Raw genomic sequence first — 8,953 nt, 5'->3', positions numbered from 1 at the left:
CATGTGGGATCTTGGTTCCCAGGCCAGGGATCAAACCCATGCTCTCTGCAGTGGAATCACAGAGCCTCTGGACTGCCAGAGATCTAGGCAAGTCCCTGGCTATCTGTTTTAAGTGTTATATACCAGTGTGGACATGTCAGTCCCAAGCTCCCAATCTCTCCCTCCCCCAGTTAGCCCGCTTCCCCGACTATAACCATACATCCATTCTCGAAGTCGATGAGTCTGTGTCTGTTTTGTAAATAGTTCATCTGTATCTATTTTTTTTTAGATTCTGCATAAGTGAAGTCATATTTGTCTTTCTCTGTCTGACTTACTTCACTTAGTAGGATAATCTCAAAAAGTCCAGCCAGGTTGCTGCAAGTGGCATTATTTCATTCTTTTTAAAGACTGAGGAATATTCCATCGTTTACAGGCACCACATCCCCTTTAACCACCCATCTGTAGATGGAAAATACACCCATTTTATTGAGTGTAGTTTGAGATCACCTGTGCATGGGGGGTATATACAGCATTCTCTATGGCTTGTGTATCTGAGAAACTTGTGTCTGAGAGCAGACCTTTTTTTTTTTTCCTGGAGTGAGAGGTGGGGAGAAGCCCAAGCAGAGAGAATAATGTGGGCTAACAGGGAGAGCAGGGAGGTCAGAGGGAGTGTCAAGAGAAGAGTGTTTTATCAAAGCCTAAGGTTGTTGTATGAAGGAGGCTGAAGATCTGAGGGACTTGCAGGGGGTGGGCTGGCCAGGCCATGCCGGGGAGCTATTTGCAAGATCATAAGCTAGAGAGTGACAAGACCAGGTGTGTGTTTTAAAGAGTTCCTTTGGGAAAAGGAGGGAATAAACTGAGAATCACAAGACTCGTAGGTTGTGTTTCCCCAAATTCCTCTGGGCACCTCTGCTGGGACCTGAATCCGATTGCCCTCCTCCAATGAGACCGAACATCTGTGAAAAACATCTTCAGGGCCTGGAAACATCTGGAAAGAATTTGGCCAGTCTGGTAGCCCTGGGCTTCCCAGTGGGCCGCATCTTTCGCATTCTTTTTCTCCTCCCCAAGTCTGTAGGGGGTTGGTTCATTGATTAATAGGTATTATATAGCTTTGCAGGCTTCTGGTAGGTACAAGAGTTCACCTCTAGGTGGCAGCCTTACCCCTTTAACCCCACCAGCTTCCACCTGGAAAGGCCAGAGAGAAGGGACATGATCTAATTTGAAGGTGGGCAACCACCCTCTCAGGTGCCCATCATTACTTCCATTTTTTAGTTGAGAAAACTAACGGCTCTGAGAGGTGAAGGCACCAGTCCAAAGTCACCAGATAGGTGGGCATAGCGGAACTCAGTTTCTCTGAGCCTCAGTTTCCTCATCTGTAAGATGAAACCAATCCACCCCCGGCAACACTGATCGACTTTCTGTCCCTGTGAAAAAGGTGAAAGTGTTAGTCGCTCAGTTATGTCTGACTGTTTGCGACCTCCTGGACTGTCCGTGGAATTCTGCAGGCAAGAATACTGGAAAGGGTTGCTGTTCCCTTCTCTAGGGGATCTTCCCAACCCAGGGATCAAACCTGGGTCTCCTGCATAGCAGGCAGATTCTTTTTACCGTCCGAGCCACCTGGGAAGCCCTACCCATGTGTGGGGGTCACGAACAGCATCCTCTTATGGCCTGTCTCCACTGGAGAAGCGTGGCACTAACATCCTTATGTCGGAATGGTTTCTGTCCCTATAGATTTGCCTATTCTAGACATTTTACCTAAATATAATAATGTAGTATGGAACCTTTTGTGTCTGGTTTCTTTCACTTAGCATAATGTTTTCAAGACTCATGCAGGTGGTAGCAGATATCAGTAGTTCATTTCTTTTTGGCTGAATGATATTCCTTTGGATGGATATACATTTGTGTATCCATTCATCAGCTGATGGACATCTGGGTTGTCTCCATGTTTTGCTCATTGTAAACACTGATGCTGTGAACACCCAGGTATATGTTTTCGTATGAACATGGGTGTATATCTAGGAGTGGAACCCTTGGGTCATATCATAACTCTATCCTGAATATACATTGGAAGGACTGATGCTGAAGCTGAAGCTCCAACACTTTGGCTACCTGATGGGAAGAGCCAACTCATTGGAAAAGACCCTGATGCTGAGAAAGATTGAAGACGAAAGCAAGGGGTGGTAGAGGACGAGATGGTTGGATGGCATCACTGACTCAATGGATATGAATGTGAGAAAACTCCGGGAGATATCGAAGGACCGGGAAGCCTGGCGTGCTGCAGTCCATGGGATCACAGAGTCAGACCCAGCTTAGCAAGTGAACAGCAATAATGGTAGCTGTGTATAACTTTTGGAGGAACTGCCAAACTGTTTTCCAACATGGCTACACCAATTTACATTCCCACCAGCAATATATGAGGGTTTTAATTTCTTCATATCCTGGCCAAAACTTGTTACTAACATTCTTCTTGATTGTAACCATTCTAGAGGGTATGAGTCTTGTGATTTGGATTTTAACTTACTTAATGATTAATGATACTGGGCACCATTTCATATGCTTACTGGCCTCTATGTCTTTTCTGGAGAACTGTTCATTCAAATCTTTTATCTTCTCAATTCACTTTGGTAATATTATGCCCAACACACACAACACATTCATGTACCAACCTGGATTTTCTTCAGCTATCATAGTAACTAGATGAGGAATCCATGATTTGTCCCATTTCTCAGGTGAAGAAACTGAGGCCCAGAGTAGTGGCATGATATGCCCAAGAGGCCACAGCTTACAGAATGTCAGGGCCCAGAGTTTTATTTACTTGACAAATACTCATATAGCATTTACTATGTGCCAGTCCAGAGAACCCCTGAACCTCACATTTCAACAATTTCCCAGTGAAACTATCGTTATCAATAGAACTTCTCTGCTTCCCTGAAGCAGCAACTTATTGCTTTTCTTTAAAAAAAATGACTCATTTTTTAGTTGTTAAGTCACGTCCAACTCTTTTGCAACCCCATGGACTGTAGCTCACCAGACTCCTCCTTCCTTGGAATTTCTCAGGCAAGAATGCTGGAGTGGTTGCCATTTCTTTCTCCAGGGGATTTTCTCCACCCAGGGGATCGAACCCATGTCTCCTTGGCAGGCAGATTCTTTACCTCGGAATCACCAGGAGTGCCCCCCCCCAACTCCTTTTTTAAAATAACGTTTTTTCTCCAGTTACCAAAGTGTGAAAGTGTGAGTTGCTCAGTCGTGTCCAACTCTTTGTAACCCCAGGTACTATACAGTCCATGGCATTCTCCAGGCCAGAATACTGTAGTGGGTAGCTGTTCCCTTCTCCAGGGGATCTTCCCAACCCAGGGATCACACAGGGGTCTCCTGCATCGCAGGCGGATTCTTTATTGGCTGAGGAATACGCACTTATTTTAGAATAGTTGAAAAAGACTGCACAGAAAAGTACAAATACGGCAGAGCAGAGGTCCCCCTCCCTTTGCACAGCTCCAACGTGCCTTCTGTCTGATTCTGGATTTTTGTGAACAGATAACACACTGGCTTATAGCTCAACATTCAGAAAACTAAGATCATGGCATCCGGTCCCATCACTTCACGGCAGATAGATGGGGAAACAGTGGACACAGTAGCTGTCTTTATTTTTCTGGGCTCCAAAATCACTGCAGATGATGACTGCAGCCATGAAATTAAAAGACGCTTGCTCCTCGGAAGGAAACTTATGACCTACCTGGACAGCATATTAAAAAAGCAGAGACATTACTTTGCCAACAAAGGTCTATCTAGTCAAGACTATGGTTTTTCTAGTGGTCATGTATGGATGTGACTGTTGGACTATAAAGAAGGCTGAGAGCCAAAGAATTGATGCTTTTGAACTGTAGTGTTGGAGAAGACTCTTGAGAGTCTCTTGGACTGCAAGGAGATCCAACCAGTCCATCCTAAAGGAGATCAGTCCTTGTTGTTCATTGGAGGGACTGATGTTGAAGCTGAAACTCCAATACTTTGGCTACCTGATGAGAAGAGCTGACTCATTTGAAAAGACCCTGATGCTGGGAAAGATTGAGGGCAGGAGGAGAAGGGGACGACAGAGGATGAGATGGTTGGATGGCATCACCGACTCGATGGACATGGGTTTGGGTGGACTCTGGGAGTTGGTAATGGACAGGGAGGCCTGGTGTGCTGCGGTTCATGGGGTCACAAAGAGTTGGACACGACTGAGCGACTGAACTGAACTGAACTGAACACACTGGGAGCCCCAGAACGGGAGGTCTGTGCCTTTGGGAAGTTTCTACCAAGCATATTATATTTTGATAAGTAGGGCTTTGCGAAGAGGGAATCAGAGGCATTTTTCATAAGAAAATTCACCAGGGATGAGGTACAATAGCTAAAATGAAAATTTGCTTGGTTTTGGGGACTTTTCCAGGGCTTTTGGTTCTTGCTAGAACAGGGCTGCCTCCCTTACCAGCTGTGTAGCCTCTCTTAACATACCCTGTGACTCAGCTTCCTCATGTGGAAAATGGGGCTAAACATCCATAATTATAAAGCAATTGATAGTTGTGGGCACACTCTTCCCACCCACAGCAATGTGTGCAGCAGTGGAACCTTGGGTTCAGTGGCAGAACATACCCTGCTTCAATGGGGTTGGTTCTAGCATTGAGTTCTTCATTCAAAATAATAGCTCAGTGTCTTGGGAGACAGAGATCTGAGTTCAGATCCTGGTTTCCCCTTTAGCCACTGAGCTTCCTTTGTGGCTCAGATAGTAAAGAATCTGCCTGCAATGCCGGAGACCTGGGTTCAATCCCTCTGTTAGGAAGATCCTCTGGAGAAGGGAATGGCAACCTACTCCAGTATTCTTGCCTAGAGAATTCCCTGCCCAGAGGAGCCTGGTGGGCTATAGTCCATGGGATCACAGAGTTGGACATGACTGAGCAACTAACCGGAGAAGGCAATGGCACCCCACTCCAGTCCTCTTGCCTGGAAAATCCCATGGACGGAGGAGTCTGGTAGGCTGCAGTCCACGGGGTCGCAAAGAGTTGGACATGACTGAGCGACTTCACTTTCACCTTTCATTTTCATGCATTGGAGAAGGAAATGGCAACCCACTCCAGTGTTCTTGCCTGGAGAATCCCAGGAACGGGGGAGCCTCGTGGGCTGCCGTCTATGGGGTCGCACAGAGTCGGATACGACTGAAGCGACTTAGCAGCAGCAGAGCAACTAACGCTTTCACTCTCCTCTTTAACCAGCCCTAGCTCAAATTCCTCACAGATCTGAGCCTCTGTCAGTCCCTGGGTCAGGAAGATCCCCTGGAGGAGGGCATGGCAACCCACTCTAGTATTCTTGCCTGGAGAATCCATGGACAAAAGAGCCTGGCAGAGTACAGTCCATAGGATTGCAGAGTCAGACGTGACCAAAGCGACTTAGTAGGCATGCACACATGCCCTCATTGTACAATGTTATAGGGTAGTTGGGAAGTTTCAATATAATAATGCACGTAGGACTTCCCTGGTGGTTCAGTGGCTAAGAATCCACCTGCGAATGCAGGAGACACACACGAAGATCCCACAGGCTGCAGGGCAACTACGCCCGTGTACCGCAACTACTGAGCCCGCCCTCTAGAGGCCAGGAGCTGCAACTACTGAAGCCTGAGTGTCGAGCCGGTGCTCCTCTACAAGAGAAACCACTATGAGAAGACCAACCATCGCACCTAAAATACCCCCTGCTCCTGGCAACTAGAGAAAGCCCGCACATAGCAGTGAAGACCCAGCACAGTTCAGTTCAGTTCAGTCGCTCAGTCGTGTCCGACTCTTTGTGACCCCATGGACTGCAGCACGCCAAGCCTCCTTGTCTATCACCAACTCCCAACACAGGCAAAACTAAATAAATATTAAAAAATAAGAATGCATATAAAGCGCCTGGTTGGTGCTTTACACTGACGAAGTGTTCAGGAGACGTGAACTCTTAACACCGTCATCACTTACTGCTGGCCTACTATGTGCCCAGCACGCTCAGGGAGAGGGCATGATGATGAAGACACAGCATGGGTCGGTGGAAGTTTTATTCTGACTCTGTTCCTGCCACTCCACCGTTTGAACTGGCCTTGAAGGATGGGTCAGATCTGTCACGTGGGGCTGGCAGGCAGGAGGGGCCTTGTGGATACCGAGGCATGGAAGTCAAGGCTGGGAGACAGGAGCGTATAGGGCGTGAATGGAAAACTGCAAGTATTTTAGTTTAGTTCCTTGTGAAGGTCTCTCTGGTTCACTCACACAAAGCTCAGTGAAAATATATTAAATACCTGCTGTGCACCCCTTATATCCAACACCTCATTGAATCTTGAATGGAAAGGTCACTTTTGCCATACCCATTTCAAGGATGGATAAATTGAGGCTCAGAGAGATCCAGCAGCCTGACTAAGAGCCCTACACTAGGAGTAGAAGGGGCAGGAATTCAAGTTCAGGGCGACAGACTGCAGATTGGCATCCCACACCTCTGGCAGGAATTAGTTCCCAGGCAGTGAAACTCTAAAGGCAGCCCCAGCTGCCCGAAACTCAGCCGCAGAGAGCTGGCTCCTGGCCCCCTTGTTGGCTCCCTTCTTTCATCTCAGCCCCACCCTACCACCCCCATTTCCCTTCCTGGCCCTGGGGCCCTGTTCCTTCCCCAAACCTGCTCTTCCACAATTCCTTCCAGGTTCTCTCATCTGTAAAATGGGGATAATAACAGTGCCTGTCTCAGAGGGGTGTCACGAGGATCAGAAGAGAAGCCCAAGTGCTTGGAGCCCAGCACACAGTAGGTTCCATAAATATTAGCAATCATCAACACCATCATTAGCCAATAATATCCCTGGAGTCTAGTGACAGCGGCCAACTGGAAGCATTATCAGTATTTGATGGTTGAGGAAACTGTCGTGGAGAGGTGGAGCCGAAGCCTCTCTGAGGGTTCTCAGCTGGGAGGTTGGAGAGTGGGGCTTGAATCTGGGCTTGCCGAGCCTCTGATTTCACATCTCATTAACTTCTGCCAGTCTTTGCTGGGAAGATGAGTGAATCATTTAATCAATATTTATTATCCATCTTCTGCATGCCAAGCCAGGCTCTAGATGCTGAGGGACATTCAGAGAGGGATACCACCTGGTCCCTTGAGGATGCTTAGAACCTAACAGATAAACAAAGCATGGAAACAAAGCCTTGTTTGTGGAGGCAGAACACACAAAGGGTCCAGAAAAGGGTGAGAAGCACTCTGACTAGGAGAGGGGAGGCAGGCAGGGAAGACTTCTTGGAGGAGGTGATATTTAAACTAGGGCATGAAACTTTTCCCCATGTGGTTGCTGGGGAAAGAAGTCACTAAGGGCACCATCAGCTGTGTGGATAGGGCAGCAGCACCTGGAGGCCAGTTACCAGACTCTTCAAGATGAAACAGAGCCTATGAGTTGAAGGTGAGTGAAGGTTGTCATGATAAATGTTTTCCAAAAACTTGTGGTAGAGGATGGCTGTGAAAAAATCACAAAGAACATAGATGCATGTATTAATAATAAGCATATAAGTACTTGCAGATGAATGTTCAAGCCCTTAGCTTTGGTGTTTAAAAAATTCTTCATTGCCTGAAAGGTGTGTCATACAATATATGAGGAGGAAAAAAAAAAAGAATTGGTCAAGAGGACATGAATTGAAGCAAATGATGAAAATTAATATTTTAGTGAACACTGATCACCTCACAATACGTTATATAGAAAAATACACGTTCAAATGGTTTTAATCCCTGGGCAGTAAAGTCTATTTTCATTCGAATAACATAACACAATAATAATACAACTTTTAAAGATAAACTGAGCCATGAAAGACCAGTGAAATGTGCAGACTGGAGTGAAGGGATCTGTGCGCTGGAGATAAGGTCAGAGATGTAACCACAGCTGCCATTTCTTGGGGTTCCTTATAAACCATGCTCTGTGCTGAGAGCTTTACATGCATTATTTCATGAGATTTCCCCACAGTCTTACGAAGTGAGTGTTAAGAGACAAGAAAACCCAAGTTCAGAGAGTTTACAAAACTTGCCTGGGCTCACACAGCTAGTAAAGTTTGAAAGCAGGGCTATCTGCTTCAAACTCTGGGTTCTTCATTCCCATGCATTATTACCATCTCTTCTTCGAGACCTGAGGATCAAGTATGAAGATCTGGGAACTGACTCTGAAGAAGTGCTTTAAATGCCAGGTTCAGACTTGCATAAAAATCACACAGAAGCAGGCAGGAATCAGCAGACCTGGAATCTAGCAGCACCTTTTAGTGGCTCTGCCACTCACTAGCCAAGGTTACTTCTCTGAGCCTTGGCCTCTCTAGACTGGAGAGATGAAGAATGTAAATGGATTATTGGCCATGAAGGAAGGAAGACCTGTGACGAAAGGGTTGTTGAGGAGAAACCTGGAGATGTTCAAATATTTACTGAGTGCTGGGCTCTGGGAATACAACTGTGGACAAGTCAGAGCTCTGCACTCTGGACTTCCACCCAAGCCTGCAAGGGCCTGGGCTCAGCTTGGGAGAGTGTGGGAGGATCCTTTCATTGGAACAAACAAGGGCTCAGGAGCTGGCCTGTCCCAGACTGAACTGTCAGATCACAAATCAGCCAGTCTCTCTGTGTGACCTTGAGCAAGTGACCTAGCCTCTCAGACGGTCCATCTTTGCCAGGAAGATCATCACTCCTCTTTTGGCAATTATTGGATTCAGTTAAATAAAATAAGACAAAGCAATCATCTAGCAGGGTGCTAGGCATGCTGTGGCCGGGCATAGATGTTCAGTTCAGTTCAGTCGCTCAGTCGTGTCCGACTCTTTGCGACTCCATGGACTGCAGCACACCAGGCCTCCCTGTCCATCACCAACTCCTGGAGCCTACTCAAACTCATGCCCATTGAGTCGGTGATGCCATCCATCTCATCCGATAGATGTTAGGATCCCCCTATGAAGAGGTATAAACCTTAGTCTCCGTCCCT

The sequence above is a fragment of the Capra hircus genome, chromosome 2, assembly GCF_001704415.2.
Source record: "Capra hircus breed San Clemente chromosome 2, ASM170441v1, whole genome shotgun sequence".
In the NCBI taxonomy this organism is placed as follows: domain Eukaryota; kingdom Metazoa; phylum Chordata; class Mammalia; order Artiodactyla; family Bovidae; genus Capra; species Capra hircus.
The sequence above is the reverse complement of the archived record's forward strand: the minus strand, read 5'-3'. Positions refer to the sequence as shown.